General features: G+C 44.3%; 1 protein-coding gene across 5 annotated transcripts in view; it reads right to left on the bottom strand.

Moving 5' to 3' along the window:
- LOC140465753 (NGFI-A-binding protein 1-like) overlaps positions 1-17,132 on the bottom strand; it is a 60,315-nt gene that overhangs the window by 31,265 nt on the left and 11,918 nt on the right. The window lies entirely within an intron of this gene.

Raw genomic sequence — 17,132 nt, 5'->3', positions numbered from 1 at the left:
CATTTGCTTTTCAGGTCCAATGACCCTTCTGCTGAACTGAACCCAAAAGGACCTGCTGAGTTTAGATAGATTTCCGACAGCGTGGAAACAGGCCATTTGGCCCAACAAGTCCACACCGACCCTCCGAAGAGTAACCCACCCAGACCCAATTCCCTCTGACTAATGTGCCTAACACAACAGACAATTTAGCATGGCCAATTCATCTGGCCTGCACATCTCTGGCCTGTGGAGGGAAACCCATGCAGACACGGGGAGAACATGCAAACTCCACACAGACACACAGTCAGTCGCCCAAGGCTGGAATCAAACCCAGCTCTGTGGTGCGGTGAGGCAGCAGTGCTAATCCCTCAGCAATTTCTGCTTTGGTTTCGGATTTCCAGTTCTTTATTTCATCCTAGCATTTTTTTAAAAAAATTCAGATCTCCCTCATCTGCAGAATTTTATTTATTCCAGCTTTGGAACTTGATGGAAGTAGAATATTTGACTCATTTGAGTTCAACTGAGAGTCAAGCTAATTCAAATTGAACCTAAGAGTCTGTGGAGAACAGGAGCAGCACATGTATTTGTGGGTCGGGATTGGTAGCATTCTTTCCAACAGCTCATTATGTGAATCAATGTTCACAAAGTAGGAGTCGCAGACTCACAAGGTTTCACGTAACACCATCCTTAACACTTCTTTGTCAGTACTTTCCCCAGCCTGGATTAAGACAGTAGATCCTGCAGCTATGCACACCAATCACCAACCACATTCTACACAATTTCCCAGGCTGATCTCTCTCTCTCTCTCTCCCTTTCTCTGTCTCGCTGGGAACCTTGAATCGCCCCTCTTGTTTAAAAGCAGCCTGTTTTCTTCTGAGGCGCCTTTGAAGTTATAGAACTTGATTTCAGTAACGGGGCAGCTTGGCAGATGGACTGCTGCCTTTATTTAGAGACCTTTAACTCAAAGAAGAACAGAGAGCAACAGGCACAGAGACAAAGGAACGGAAACAATGAGAAACTGTGAGAGCCAGGGGCTGGGTTCGGGGGGAATTAACGGCAGAAATTCAAGGGGAGTGGGAGGAGGAGGAGGAGCGAGTGGAATTAAAGGAAAAACCGTCACGTTTTAGGATCCCAAGGGGTTTTCTCTCTCTGCTATTTTAACACAACACGTGCTGTTACAACTCTGTGATAATAGCTGAGGTAGCAATTTTACAGAAATCTACCTAACATCAATTAGTTATTTCAAGAAAAGCTGCTGGATAAAGAAATTGATGCACACTAAAAATAAACCTGGCAATACAAACAGCATTGGCCATTGGAAAAATAGCTTTAATTTCTCTCAGGTTCCTGCTTCAAGGTGACAAAATAAGTTACATTCCTTTTTTCCTTTAAGTTACGGTTCGAAGCAAGAAAGAAAAGCTTGCCTTCCATAATAATCAGCCAAGAAAGTACTTGCAAGACAGCGTCACTTAATGTCATTGGGTCATGCAGCATAGAAACAACCCTTCAGTCCAATTCGTCCATGCTGGCCAGATATCCCAATCTGACCAAGTCCCATTTGCCAGCTCTTGGGCCCATATCCCTTCCTATTCATTTACCCAACCAGGTGCCTTTTAAATGTAATTGTACCAGTTTCCACCACTTCCTCTGGCAGCTCATTCCATACACATACCACCCTCTGCGTGAAAAAGTTACCAGTAAGATCCCTTTTAAATCTTTTCCTTCTCACCTTAAACCTATGCCTTCTAGTTTTGGACTCCCATTCCCTGGGAAAAAGACCTTGTCTACTCACCCTATCCATGCCCCTCATGATTTTATATACCTCTGTAAAGTCACCCCTCAGCCTCCGACACTTCAGGGAAAAAAGCCCCAGCCTATTCAGCTTCTCCCTATACCTCAAACACTCCAGTTACAATTCTCCGAGAATAAAAGGGTAACAAATGAAATTTCTGGGTGGTATTCAGTCTAGTTCATTTGCATTTCTGTGGGGTTGGAAACAAAGCATCCAATTTGTGCAACAAACTCCCACAAACAGAAATGCGGTAATGAGCAGGTAATCCATTTCTGGTGATGCTGATTGAGGGATAAATTTTAGTTCACAGTACTGCTCTGATGTTTCCTTCAAAATAGTGCCTCTAGGAGCTGGCTGAGCAGGGAGGTGAGCCTCAGTTTTAACGTATCATCTGAAAAATTGCACTTCAAAGAGTGCAGCACAGCTTCAGTCCTGCACTGGAGCGTCAGTGTAGAGGTTTGTGTTCAAACTCTGGGAGGGGAACTCAGGCTCAGAACCTGGTGACTGTGAGGGTGAGGTTGCTACCCACCGAGCCACAGCTGAGACGGGTGTTTCTGCAAGTCTGCTTCGGTGAAAGATGAAAGCTAGCAGCTTGTGAGCTGACCTACAACGAGTGTGCAGTGGCATACAGAAACAACAGGTAGCTGTGGTAAAATATAATGCACATGATACTGCACAATAAAAAAGAGCTGGAGTGTGCAATTTCTGCACGCGGGATTCAGAAATGTATAAATTATGACGGAGCAATTATATATCATGTGGTGGCGATCGCAGGGCCCGGAATAACAGCTTTTGAGGTGTTGAATTTCAAAGTAGGGCAAAAGTCCAAATGGTCTTAATGACGTCATATAGACTAACATGTGAAAATCAGGCTTTAAGTGACAAAAAGCAAGTAAAAAGACTGACAGAAACAAAAGGTCACATTTCCAAAGTATCAGTTGCTGCATCTATTCTCTCAATCTCATTGCTGAGGCTCCCTTTGCTAAAGGGACATGAGTAAATCAAAAGGGTTTTACAACAACGGTAAAGAATGGTCACCATTACATTCCAGATTTATGAATGGAATTTAAATTCCACCAGTTGGCATATTGGGATTTGAACCCACAGAATGAACCTTTGGATTACTAATCCAGTGACATTACCACTACACCACCAACTATTGGAATAAGCCTGTGAGCTGCCTTCAAATCCTTAACAAAGCCAAAAGAGTCATAGGTGCACAGAATCATTCAGTGCAGAATCGGCCCTTTGATCCACCAACTTCTCTAAATAGAGTTATGGGGATATACAGCACGAAAACAGACCCTTCAGTCCAGCTCACTCTTGCCGACCAGATATCTTAACCTAATCCAATCCTATTTGCCAGCACTTGGCCCATATCCCTCTAAACCCTTCCTATTCATATACCCATCCAGATGCCTCTTAAATGTTGTGATTGTCCCAGCCTACACCAATTCCTCTGGTAGCTCATTTCATTAACGTACCGCTCTCTATGTGAAAAAGTTGTCCCTTAGGTTCCTTTTAAATCTTTCCCCTCTCTCCCTAAACTGATGTCCTCTAGTTCTGGACTCTTCCACCCCAGGAAAAAGACTTTGTCTATCCATGATTTTATAGACCTCTATAAGGTCACTCTTCAGCCTCCGACACTCCAGGCGATTTTACATGAAAACTACCAACAGTAACTATAGCAGAAGAAGCAGAAATGGCTGAATGAGTTTTACAGGAGCACCAAATAAATCTGAACACCAAACATCACAGTAAGGTATGAAGACAAATGCATATTTTTCATGAGCGTCTTAAGGGTGAAAGGGGACCCTCGATGGGTGGAGAGGTTTAGGGAGGAAATTCCACAGGTTGGAGTTTTGGAGGCTGAAGACCTGGTCATCAATAATGAATCAATTTAAATCAGGATTGCAGAAGAGGCATTCAAGGAGGCACTGCTTGGTTAGTGGCATGCAAGGGGAAGACAGGAGATTGGCACTGGGTAATGATGCTCGTTTGAAGAGGCAGTACAGGCACAGATGGCCGAATGGCTTCCCTCAGCGCTATAACAACTCTGATTCTGGGAAGCTGACCCGGAGGAGATGACAGAGATAGGGAGAGGCGAGGCAGAATAGGGATTTGAGAAGCCTGAAATCAAGGTGTGGCCGGGCGTACCAATGTTAACCAGTAAGCTGCTTTAACCAGACTTTAAGGAACAGATACTTAGGCTGGGAGTGAGCTTTCCAAAAATAGCTTCATATGGGCTCTGAGGAACTGATACTGATTCGGGGCACAGCAAGATACAAAAATCAGGATTACTATGGAAAATGGCAAAGGACCAGACTTTTCTGTCAGAGTCTGAATTCAGTCAAAAGCATGACTAGAGACTGAAGTCAAAGTAGACCCGATATCTCTCCTCTTAGGTCTACCGAATTTACCATTTTTAGACGGGCATGGGAAGAAACTATTTAATATTCTTGCATACTGTGCACGAAAGAAACTCCTGATGAATTGGGTGTCTAAGAACCCGCCGGGCTTGCTGGGATGGCAGAAATTAATTATGGAGCACATTCCCTTGGACTTTTTCACAAATATGGTGCACCACACAACAGACAATTTTTATAAGACATGGCAGCCCTACTTGAGTTATTTGGACATAGATTTATCAGTTATCTTAACTAGGGCGTTTGTTTAACCAGGATGATTAGATTTGTCATGCCCTGGGCCCTGGAGGGGGTCTCCCGAGTTAATACGAGTATGGATACAATGTTCCCGTTCCTTTGTTTGGGAGCCTTGTGCCGAGCATAACTGTTCTGCACTTTGTGCGGTTTTTTTTTGGTGTTGCTTTGCACAGTGTAAGGGGTCCCTTTGTATTATAGAGTAGGTTAGTAGTTAGAGTCATAGAGATGTACAGCATGGAAACAGATCCTTCGGTCCAACCTCTCCACGCCGACCAGATATCCCAACCCAATCTAGTCCCACCTGCCAGCACCTGGCCCATATCCCTCCAAACCCTTCCTATTCATATGCCCATCCAAATGCCTCTTAAATGTTGCAATTGTACCAGCCTCCACCACATTCTCTCATTCCATACACGTGCCACTCTCTGTGTGAAACAGTTGCCCCTTAGGTCTCTTTTATATCTCTCCCCTCTCACCCTAAACCTATGCCCTCTAGTTCTGGACTCCCCAACCCCAGGGAAAATACTTTGTCTATTTATCCTATCAATGCCCCTCATAATTTTGTAAACTTCTATAAGGTCACCCTCAGCCTCCGATACTCCAGAGAAAACAGCCCCAGCCTATTCAGCCTCTCTCTATAGTTCAAATCCTCCAACCCTGACAACACCCTTGTAAATCTTTTCTGAACCCTTTCAAGTTTCACAACATCTTTCCAATAGGAAGGAGACCAGAATTACACGCAATATTCCAACAGTGGCCTAACCAATGTCCTGTACAGCTGCAACATGACCTCCCAACTCCTGTACTCAATACTCTGACCAATAAAGGAAAGCATACCAAACGCCTTCTTCACTATCCTACCAACCTGCGACTCCACTTTCAAGGAGCTATGAACCTGCACTCCAAGGTCTCTTTGTTCAGCAACACTCCCTAGGACCTTACCATTAAGTATAGAAGTCCTGCTAAGATTTGCTTTCCCAAAATGCAGCACCTCGCATTTATCTGAATTAAACTCCATCTGCCACTTCTCAGCCCATTGGCCCATCTGGTCCAGATCCTGTTGTAATCTGAGGTAGCCCTCTTCACTGTCCACTACACCTCCAATTTTGGTGTCATCTGCAAACTTACTAACTATACCTCTTATGCTCGCATCCAAATCATTTATATAAATGACAAAACGTAGAGGACCCAGCACCGATCCTTGCGGCACTCCACTGGTCACAGGCCTCCAGTCTGAAAAACCCTCTGCCACCACCCTCTGTCTTCTACCTTTGAGCCAGTTCTGTATCCAAATGGCTAGTTCTCTCTTTATTCCAGGAGATCTAACCTTGCTAATCAGTCTCCCATGAGGAACCTTGTCAAACGCCTTACTGAAGTCCATACAGATCACATCTACTGCTCTGCCCTCAATCTTCTTTGTTACTTCTTCAAAAAACTCAATCAAGTTTGTGAGACATGATTTCCCACTCACAAAGCCATGTTGACTATCCCGAATCACTCCTTGCCTTTCCAAATACATGTACATCCTGTCCCTCAGGATTCCCTCCAACAACTTGCCCACCACCGTCGTCATGCTCACCGGTCTATAGTTCCCTGGCTTGTCCTTACCACCCTTCTTAAACAGTGGCACCAAGTTTGCCAACCTGCAGTCTTCCGGCACCTCACCTGTGACTATCGATGATACAAATATCTCAGCAAGAGGCCCAGTAATCACTTCTCTAGCTTCCCACAGAGCTCTCGGGTACACCTGATCAGGTCCTGGGGATTTATCCACCTTTAACTGTTTCAAGACATCCAGCACTTCCTCCTCTGTAATATGGACATTTTGCAAGATGTCACCATCTATTTCCCTACAGTCTATATCTTCCATATCCTTTTCCACAGGAAATACTGATGCAAAATATTCATTTAGTATCGCCCCCATTTTCTGTGGCTCCACACAAAGGCCACCTTGCTGATCTTTGAGGGACCCTATTCTCTCCCTAGTTACCCTTTTGTCCTTAATATATTTGTAAATACCCTTTGGATTCTCCTTAATTCTATTTGCCAACGCTATCTCATGTCCCCTTTTTTCTGATTTCCCTCTTAAGTATACTCCTACTTTCTTTATACACTAAGGATTCACTCGATCTATCCTGTCTATACCTGACATATGCTTCCTTCTTTTACTTAACCAAACCCTCAAATTTCTTTAGTCATCCAGCATTCCCTATACCTACCAGCCTTCCCTTTCACCCTGACAGGAATATACTTTCTCTGGATTCTTGTTATCGCATTTCTGAAGGCTTCCCATTTTCCAGCCGGCCCTTTACCTGCGAACATCTGCCTCCAATCAGCTTTTGAAAGTTCTTGCCTAATATCATCAAAATTGGCCTTTCTCCAATTTAGAACTTTTACATCTGGTGTATCCTTTTCCATCACGATTTTAAAACGAATAGAATTATAGTTAGTAGATAGTAGTTGTATTGTAATTTGTATATTTTTTCTTTTTATTATACTGATATTTGTGATTGATTGTTTTTTCAATAATTTTATATGTTTGTAGAGTTATAAAAAGTGCTTAATAAATATATTTACAAAATAAAAAGCATGACTAGAAATGGACATCTCAACCTGGGTAGAAGGTGAGAGGTAACTTATAGGGATCTGCAAATTAGTTAATGGTGCGGAACAGGTCATTAAAATATCAATGCAAAGTTAAAAAGCTGGTCTAATAGCGGCCATTAAACTACAGTCATTTATTGTAAGCCAATGTCCTTTACGGAAGCTTATCTTCCGGTTTTCAATCTCCCACCCTTACCTGGTCAGGCCTACATGTGACTCCAAACGCACAGCAATGTGGTTCGCTCTTAACTGCCCTACAGCCAGCAAAACCCACATCCCATGAACGAATATTAAAAAAATCCTTCCCACTGGGTCCAGAATCTGGGAGTCACAGTCTAAGGATACAGGGTGGACCATTTAGGACAGAGATAATGAGAAATGCCTTCACCCAGATAGCGAGGAGTCTGTGAAGTTTTTTTTTTAAAATTCGTACAGTGTAGTAACAGGCCCTTCAGCCCAACAAGTCCACACTAATCCTCTGAAAAGTAACCCACCAAGACCCATTCCCCAACCCTATATATACCCCTGACTAATGCACCTAGCCTACACATCACTGAACACTATGGGCAACTTAGCATGGCCAATTCACCTGACCTGCACATCTTTGTGTTTGTGGGAGGAAACCAGAGCACCCAGCGGAAACCAATGCAGACACAGGGAGAATGTGCAAACTCCACTCAGACACTCACCCAAGGCTGGGATCGAACCCGGCTCCCTGGCACTGTGAGGCAGCATTGCTAACCACTGAGCCCCGTGTTCACCATGAACTATATCTAACACCTTCATGAAAACATTCAATGTTTTGGCCTCATCCGCTTTGTGTGGTAAAGGGATCAAAGGGTCCAGGGACAAAGTGGGAACAGGTACTGAGTTGGACGATCAGCCAGGATCATACTAAATGGTGCAGCAAGCTCAAAGGGGCTGATGGGCCTACTCCTGCTTCTATTTTTCTGAATCTCTATGTGTTAGTTTCTCCTGTGCAACAGTTCTCAGCTCATCGACTGTGTGAATAGCTGGTGAATCCTGTCGGTCTATTAGCTATTTTAATTCCCGCCAGCTGCTCAGGTGGGACTTGAACCTGGTGCTAACTCAAAGGACATCTGGTTTACCAGGCCAGTGACATTACCACTACACGATCATCTCCCCATGTGTTTCACATTGACTCTCATTTGATGAAAACTTTAGGAAAAGGGTTCTTGCCTTTCACTATAAAATTAGTGGGAGCGAGGGAGGTAGGTAGGTAGAATTTTACACCCTAGCACCAACTCCCCCTCACCCACCCCAGGGTGGGGGTGGAGGTGGGCGATTTACATTATGGAAAATCTGAACTGTGACCCCAAACTCACCACAAACACGTCAGTGTCCAGTTCAACAGGAAGTTGGAGGTCGGTCTGGGTTGAGTAATTTCAAAATGTTCCTGAGGCTGCGTGCCTCAGATTGTAACATAATCATAGAATTGTTAGAGGACAGCGAAAGGCCATTCAGCCCCACAGTGTCTGCAATGGCTCGCTGAATATATCAATTTAACAAATCTCCTGCTGCTCTCCTGTAATCCTACATATTGTTTCCATTCTAAAAACCATTTGCAAAACTCTTCCACACTCCGCCCATTCATTCTCCATCCATTTATGGGTGGGAACAATTGCTCTTTATCCACATTGTCCAATCCCTCAGGATATTGAAAACTTCGAGCAAATCTCCTCTCCAAGGGAGACAATCCCAACATCAATATTTCCTCAGAACTGAAGTTTCTCATCCCTGGAACTATTCTTGTACACCTCTTCTGCACTCTTTCAAATACATTCAAAGCCTTTGCATAGACACTCAGAATTGAACAGAACACTCCAGTTAAGGTCTAACTAGTGTTCTGCATTAGTTTCAGACAACATCTCTGCTCTTATATTCTATTAATGAAGCCTGGAATACAGTGTCCTCTATTAACAGCTCTTTCTGACTGTCATAGGTACAGCACAGAAACCAGTCCATGTTGACCAGAATCCCAAACTAACCTAGTCCCACCTGCCTGCGCTTGGCCCATTTCCCTCCAAACACTTATATTCATGTACTTATCCTAGAGCACCCGGAGGAAACCAACGCAGACAAGGGAAGAATGTGCAAATTCCACACAGACACTCACCCAAGGCTGGGATCGAACCCAGCTCCCTGGCACTGTGAGGCAGCATTGCTAACCACTGAGCCACCGTGACGCCCCGTGTTCACTATGAACTATATCTAACACCTTCAGGAAAACATTCAATGTTTTGGCCTCAACCACTTTCTGTGGTAAAGGGATCAAAGGGTCCAGGGACAAAGTGGGAACAGGTACTGAGTTGGACGATCAGCCAGGATCATACTAAATGGTGCAGCAAGCTCAAGGGGCTGAAGGGCCTACTCCTGCTTCTATTTTTCTGAATCTCTATGTGTCAGTTTCTCCTGTGCAACAGTTCTCAGCTCATCGACTGTGTGAATAGCTGGTGAATCTTGTGGTTGGGTCGGGCAGGAAGTTCTCTCCCCTGCACACTCCCCCTCTTACTGATACTGTAAGAGGTCAAAGGTTAGGGCATCCTGTCAGGTGTTCAGTTGGAAGTGGGTGCCCTCAGCTGACCATTTCAGCCCATCTACCCTCTCACCCCACAATCAGCCTGCCACTCGGGTTGAGATCCACCCCACTGCAAACCTTGGCCAGTCTTTTTGAGCTATTCCCATCACCCTCCATGCCTAGTCCAACCCTAGACCACTGTCAGCCAATCACAGTCAGGGCCTGGCATAGCTAATAGACACTTAGGGAGGTCAAAGGAGCAACTTATTCACAACAAATTACCCCAGGGTCGGTACCTCGCCTCCTGCATGCCTCTTGTACACAGTCAGGAACCAATCGGCCAAATATCTCTTGCCCTCGGGGAGCTGCATTGGAAGGGGAATTCAATTCCAATTTGCTGGTTCAAAACCCAGGAATTCTCTCCCTAAGGGCATTGCCCACAGCAGGTGGACTGTAGCAGTTCAAGAAGGCAACTCAACCCCACCTTAACAGCAACTAGTGACGGGCAATAAAAGCTGGCCAAGCCAGCAACATTTACGAGTAAGTAAAATGAACATAGAATCATAGACTTATAAAGCACAGAAACAGATCTCTTAGTCTAACGCATCCATGCTGACCAGATATCCTAAATACATCTAGTCCCATTTGCCAACGTTTGGCCCATATCCTTCTAAACCCTTCCTATTCATATACCCATCAGGTGCCTTTTACCAGCCTCCATCACTTTCTCTGGCAGCACATTCCGTACACATACCACCCTCTGCACGAAAAAGTTGCCCCTTCGGTCCTCCATTTATATCTTTCCGGTCTCACCCTAAACGTATGCCCTCTAGTTCTGGACTCCCCCACCCCAGGGAAAAGCCCTTGTGTATTTATCCTATCCATGCCCCTCATGATTTTATAAACCACTATAAAGTCACCCTCAGCCTGTGATGCTCCAGGGAGAACAGCCCCAGCCTATTCAGCCTCTCCCTATAGCTCAAACTCTGGCAACATCCTTGTAAATCTTTTTTGAATCCTTTCGTGAATTTTAAGCAACATGTGTGAAATGCAAAGACATATAAGAGGTATTTGACCCTGCGCTGTCTCTTTAGAGTTCCAAGAATTGAATTCGAAAGCTCATCTTGATTCTGAATTTTGGTCTCCCGCCCAGTGAATGAGGAACAGGTCCTCGGGCTGGTAGAACGCAGGTAAAAGCACAGGAGTAGGAGATACTCTCCCTCTTTCTCTGCTGATGACACTGTGCACAGGTACCTAGGGATCAAATGGTGTCTCTGCACCTCACTAACTCAGATTCTGAGACTCTTCTTACACCCGAGATTTATTTTCTTCCTTTCAGAACAGGGACTCTTGGATTGTCCACCACAGCTCATGTTCCCAGTGACAGAGCCTGAGCTTCAGAAACACACAGCTCACACAATGATGGCTACGCCCAGGCAGATGAACACTATGCTGTCACACGGGGTTAGAATAAACCCCAGCATGATCCCTTCAGAGATTTTTTTTTATGAGGTGGATAAGTTAAGCGCAAGGCTTTTCCTTCCAAAGAGTGGCTGTTTGAAATGATCGCACTGGGTTCAGTGGAGTGTCGAATGGTCACTAACAAACATTGCAACCTCAAGTTCATAGTCAAAGCAACTCATTGAGGAAGACACCCATCTTTGACGTGAAGTATCAAACCGTGGCCCCATCTACCTCTCAGTTGGAGTTTTTAAAAACCCAACGTCACTCTTTTGAAGAAAAGCAAGGGAATTAACCTGGTGTGCCAGTTAATATTCATCCTCACTCAACATCACAAAAATATAAACAGACTTGCTGATCATTATTGTCATATTCTACTGCTGTGTTCTTTATTACAGAATTACCAGCCTCATAGTATTCCAGTAAATCGCAAGGGTTCACTTGAAAATCTCAAGCAGATCTAATTAACAGATAAATTGCACTTCTCGGCAGATGATGTGCACGGTCTCAGTCTAGTATACTGCTGCTTGAACTCTGCTGCTGAATCATGTGTCAGTCTGGTCCCTGGCTCATTAATAGACTAACAGCAGTGACCCGACAGCTATCACATTCCCACTTACGCATGTTTATGGTGAGCAATTTTCCTCCATTACAACAATAAAAAGAAAAGACAAGACGTGCGTTCATTTACACAGCAGTTTTCACAATGACCACATAGCCAAACAATTACTTCGAAAAAGTAGGACGATGGACAGTAGGAGACACAGCAACTGATTTGTGTATAACAAGCTCTGGCAAACAGCGATGTGATGGTGACCGCGTAATCTGTCGTGATGTTGACTGAGTGATAAATTTCGGCCAAGACACAGGGATAGCTTCTCTGCTTTTCTTGGAAACAGTGTTGACTCGAAGGTCTGGGAATGTGGTAGCCTACTGGCATTATCACTAGACTGTTAATCCAGAGACCAAGATAACATTCAACGCCTGGGGGGAAATCTTGCCATGGTAGAATTTGAAATCAATAAAACTCTGGAACTAAGAGTCAAATGATGGCCATAAAACCATTTAGGAGCAAGTTACTGCAGATGCTGGAATCTGTACTGAAAAAGCGGGAAATCACAGTGAGTCAGGCAGTATCCGCAGACAGGAGGCAAGTTAACATTTTAACTCTAGATGACTCTTCACCCATGGAACCATTGCCCATTGTAGGAAGAACCCATCTGATTCACTCATGTCCTTTAGGGAGGGAAACTGCTGTCCTTACCGAGTCTGGCCTACACATGACTCCAGACCCACAGCAATGCAGTCAACTTTCAACTTAAATTAAGAATGGGTAACAAGTGCTGGCCTCGCCAGTGACAGCCCTGTCCTATGAAAAAAATGTAAATGAAAAATTATTTTAATTCCCACCAGCTGCTCAGGTGGGACTTGAACCTGGTGCTAACTCAAAGGACATCTGGTTTACCAGGCCAGTGACATTACCACTACACGATCATCTCCCCATGTGTTTCACATTGACTCTCATTTGATGAAAACTTTAGGAAAAGGGTTCTTGCCTTTCACTATAAAATTAGTGGGAGCGAGGGAGGTAGGTAGGTAGAATTTTACACCCTAGCACCAACTCCCCCTCACCCACCCCAGGGTGGGGGTGGAGGTGGGCGATTTACATTATGGAAAATCTGAACTGTGACCCCAAACTCACCACAAACACGTCAGTGTCCAGTTCAACAGGAAGTTGGAGGTCGGTCTGGGTTGAGTAATTTCAAAATGTTCCTGAGGCTGCGTGCCTCAGATTGTAACATAATCATAGAATTGTTAGAGGACAGCGAAAGGCCATTCAGCCCCACAGTGTCTGCAATGGCTCGCTGAATATATCAACTTAACAAATCTCCTGCTGCTCTCCTGTAATCCTACATATTGTTTCCATTCTAAAAGCCATTTGCAAAACTCTTCCACACTCCGCCCATTCATTCTCCATCCATTTATGGGTGGGAACAATTGCTCTTTATCCACATTGTCCAATCCCTCAGGGTATTGAAAACATCGAGCAAATCTCCTCTCCAAGGGAGACAATCCCAACATCAATATTTCCTCAGAACTGAAGTTTCTCATCCCTGGAACTATTCTTGTACACCTCTTCTGCACTCTTTCAAATACATTCAAAGCCTTTGCATAGACACTCAGAATTGAACAGAACACTCCAGTTAAGGTCTAACTAGTGTTCTGCATTAGTTTCAGACAACATCTCTGCTCTTATATTCTATTAATGAAGCCTGGAATACAGTGTTCTCTATTAACAGCTCTTTCTGACTGTCATAGGTACAGCACAGAAACCAGTCCATGTTGACCAGAATCCCAAACTAACCTAGTCCCACCTGCCTGCGCTTGGCCCATTTCCCTCCAAACACTTATATTCATGTACTTTTCCATATGTCCATTAAACGTAACTATACCTGCATCCACCACTTCCTCAGGACGTTCATTCCACACACAAACCACTCAGGGTGTAAAAATAAAATTGTCCCTCTTGTGTCTTTTTAAAATCTTTCTCCTGTCACCTCAAAAATGTGTCCTCTAGTCTTGAAATCCCCCACCCTAGGGAAAAGACTTTGGCCACTCACTTTATCTAGACCCTTTGTGATTTTATAAATCTCTATATGGTCACCCCTCAACTTTCTACCTTCCAGTCAAAAAAATCCCAGTCTATCCAGCCCCTCGTTATAATTCGAACCCTCCAAACCCAGCAATATCTTGATAAATCTCTTCTGTACCCCCTCCAATTTAATAATATCCTTAACGATGACCTACTACATATACACCCAGATCTCTCGGTTCCTGCACCCCCTTTAGAATCATATCCTTTGTCTTATGTGGACACTTACATGTTGGAGCAGAGATGCCCAATTAGCTCAGGGTGATACCAACATTGGGACTGTTCTCATTCCCCTCTTCATAAACTGGAAAAGTACGCTTCCTTCGAATTCATGTACGATGTCTGACTGTTATCGCCCTTCTCTATCCCGACAGAGAGAGAATGAAGAGATATGGGGAAGTGGGAGGTTAGAGTTTGTCTGCATTTGGGATACAGACAGAATCTAACCTCACATCTTTAATACATTGTCTGAGCTGAGGTGCCACCTTCTTTTATAAAACCTTAAGTTATCATGAGAATGTGACATTTTTAAAAGAAGTTCTGGGATTTACATATTACTGAACCAAAACCTGCAACCCATTCTAAAGGGTAAAAGACTTAACAGCCATTCAGATTTGTTCAATATATCGTTTTAATTGCATGACACTGTGATCTTTTGTTATAAATTCTGTGTCTTATGATCCTGCCCCACTAGCTACCTGATGAAGGAGCAGTGGTCCGAAAGCTAGTGCTTTCAAATAATGCTGTTGAACTATGACCTGGTGTTGTGTGATTTTTAACTTCCTAAGGAAGGCCTTTTGTAAAATAACCAGAAAAAAAGGAGTATTTATTTGGCACTTCAAAGTTTGGTTAGGTCAATCTTTTCTCAAAAAAGTGAGTTATTATTTTAAAAAAAACAGATTGCAAGATGGGCTATCAAGTGAAATGAGACTCAGAGAGATTGCAGTGGCTGATGTAAATGAAAATGGAGCAGGAGTAGGACTATTGTCCAGTCTGTTTCACCTTTCAATAAAATCATGGCTGCAATCGTTAAGACTTATCAGAGGCATAAAGAAAACAGACATTGCTAGCGGGAGGAGCCCCATGGGGCAGCACAGTGGCTCAGTGGTTAGCACTGCTGCCTCACAGCGCTGGGGACCTGGGTTTGAATCTATCCTCGGGCATTGTCTATGTGGAGTTTTCACATTCTCCCCCCTGTCTGTGTGGGTTTCCTCTGGGTGATTGTGTTTCCTCCCGCAGTCCAACAATGCTCAGGTTAGGTGGACTGGCCGTGGCAAACTAGGTGAAAGTGAGAACTGGAGATTAGAGTCGAGAGTGTGGTGCAGGAAAAGCACAGCAGGTCAGGTATCATCTGAGGAGCAGGAGAATCGATGTTTTGGGCAAAAGCCCTTCATCCGGAATCATGGTAAATTGCCCACAGTGCGTTGGGATGTGCATGTTAGGTGGATTCATGGGAAATGTATGGTTATAGGGATAGATTTGGAGTCTCGGCAGGTGTGGATTTGATGGGCTGAATGGCCTGCTTCCACACTGTAGAGATTCTATGATTATCCCTGCTATCTCAGCATATACATGTAGCATGTATAGGGTACATGAGATAATTTGTGTTGTCTTAATGTCATTCAACTCACTTCCCATGTACTTCTAGGATACAGAAGGGCTACTTTCTGTATCTATCTCCAGCAATCCCTGATGACCTCAACTGACAGCAAGCTCAGCTCTGTCTGCGCTGGCTTCCCTGGGTGAATAGTCGGCAAATATCCACCGCTTAATCCCACACACAAGAAACAGCCCACAGGCAAAGGACCAAAATCTGGAAGAGGGACAGCATTACTTGCTGCAGGGGAGGGGTGGAGTAAAAGTTTTAAAAAGCAAATGGAAGAGGTTGTTACAAACTTGAGCAGTGAATATTGACCAAAGATAGGCACAAATGGAGCCCATTACTCAATGCATTTGGCTGCAGGCTGCGTTGAGACTCTGTGTGATTTGTTGACGGATTTCAATCAATCAGTCTGATTTTATTCACTGTCCCTCCCATTTGAAGACTGGATTTCAAAATGGCCGAATGTATACTGACGTTCTGGAGTGTGAAAGCTGGGCACTGTCTTTACATCTCCTTCCTCGCGACAGCTTAGAAGCAGCAAGAGTCAGGTACCAGTCTCACACTCAAGGCTGGATCTTTCTGTGTAGTGTGTTTGGGATCCCCAGTGAGGTGAAGTGAGGGGAAGAAAACCACCATTTAAAAACCGTCCTTTGAAGTCAACTAAGAAAATGCTGCTGCCTCAATGCTTCCTGTAAGCCAATGCAGCTTTAACCCTCAACTTGATGATTACGACACATGGGTACGCCATCCCTAGATGTCACATGGCTGAGTTTAACCTCTCATTGTGCAGTGGTAGTGTCGCTATCTCTGAGCCAGGAAACCTGGATTCAAGTCCCACCTGCTCCAGAGGAGTGGAATAACATTTCTGAATAGGTAAATTAGAAAATATCTTCACTGAGTTTACTGGAATGTCAGATCCAAACTCATTGCGGCTTGTTTCTTTTGGGAACAAACAGGCTTTCCCTGGAAGCCATTGCACAGGCCGCAAATCGAAAAGAGCGTGCAATTTAAAGTAGAAAGGCCACAATCTTTTTTGTGCTCTTGTGAGCAGTGGTAGTGCCCCAATCTCTCAGCCAGAAGGCCCAGGTTTAAGTCCCCACCCATTCTGGACGAGTGGGTGGTAATATCTCTGAACAGGTTGGTTACGAAATATCTGAAGGATAAAGGCCAAAGTCAGTCAGTCACGGAGAAGCTAGGACCGGTCTCCATGGCGAGGAGAAGGCTGAGGAGAAACTTGATAAACAAAATCACGAGGAGTCTGAGCAGAGCAGAGAGGGAGAAACTGTTTCCAATGACGGAGAAACAGAAGGCACGGATTTTAACACAATCGCAGAAGTACATGGAAAACAGGAGCAGGGGTAGGCCATTTGGCCCACTGAACCCATTCCACCATTCAACATAATCATGGCTGACTCTTTATCTCAACGCCATTCCACTCTCACCTTTTAACACCTTTCACTTCCAAGAAGCTGTTGATTTCTTACTTAAATATATTTATTGGCTAGGCTTCCACAGCCGTGCCTAGAGACAGCATACCACAGCACATTGATAGGATTGGAATGTACAACCTGAGGCAATGGCAGAAGCTAATACAATCAGGGATTTCAAAATGGGATTCGGATAATTGGAGGGCAATGGTATTCTCACGAAAGTATTAATCTGGAGAGCCGGGCAATATGATGGGGACCCAGGTTCAAATCCTACCAAGATAGGCTGCGACTGTTTTTTGGGAATGCAGGAGGTTTATAAAATCATGACGGATATGGATAGGGTGAATGGTAGGTGTCTTTCACCTCGGGTGAGGGATTTCAAGACTAGGGGACATATTTTTAAGGTGA

The sequence above is a fragment of the Chiloscyllium punctatum genome, chromosome 42 (assembly GCF_047496795.1).
Source record: "Chiloscyllium punctatum isolate Juve2018m chromosome 42, sChiPun1.3, whole genome shotgun sequence".
NCBI lineage: Eukaryota > Metazoa > Chordata > Chondrichthyes > Orectolobiformes > Hemiscylliidae > Chiloscyllium > Chiloscyllium punctatum.
The sequence above is the reverse complement of the archived record's forward strand: the minus strand, read 5'-3'. Positions and strand labels throughout refer to the sequence as shown.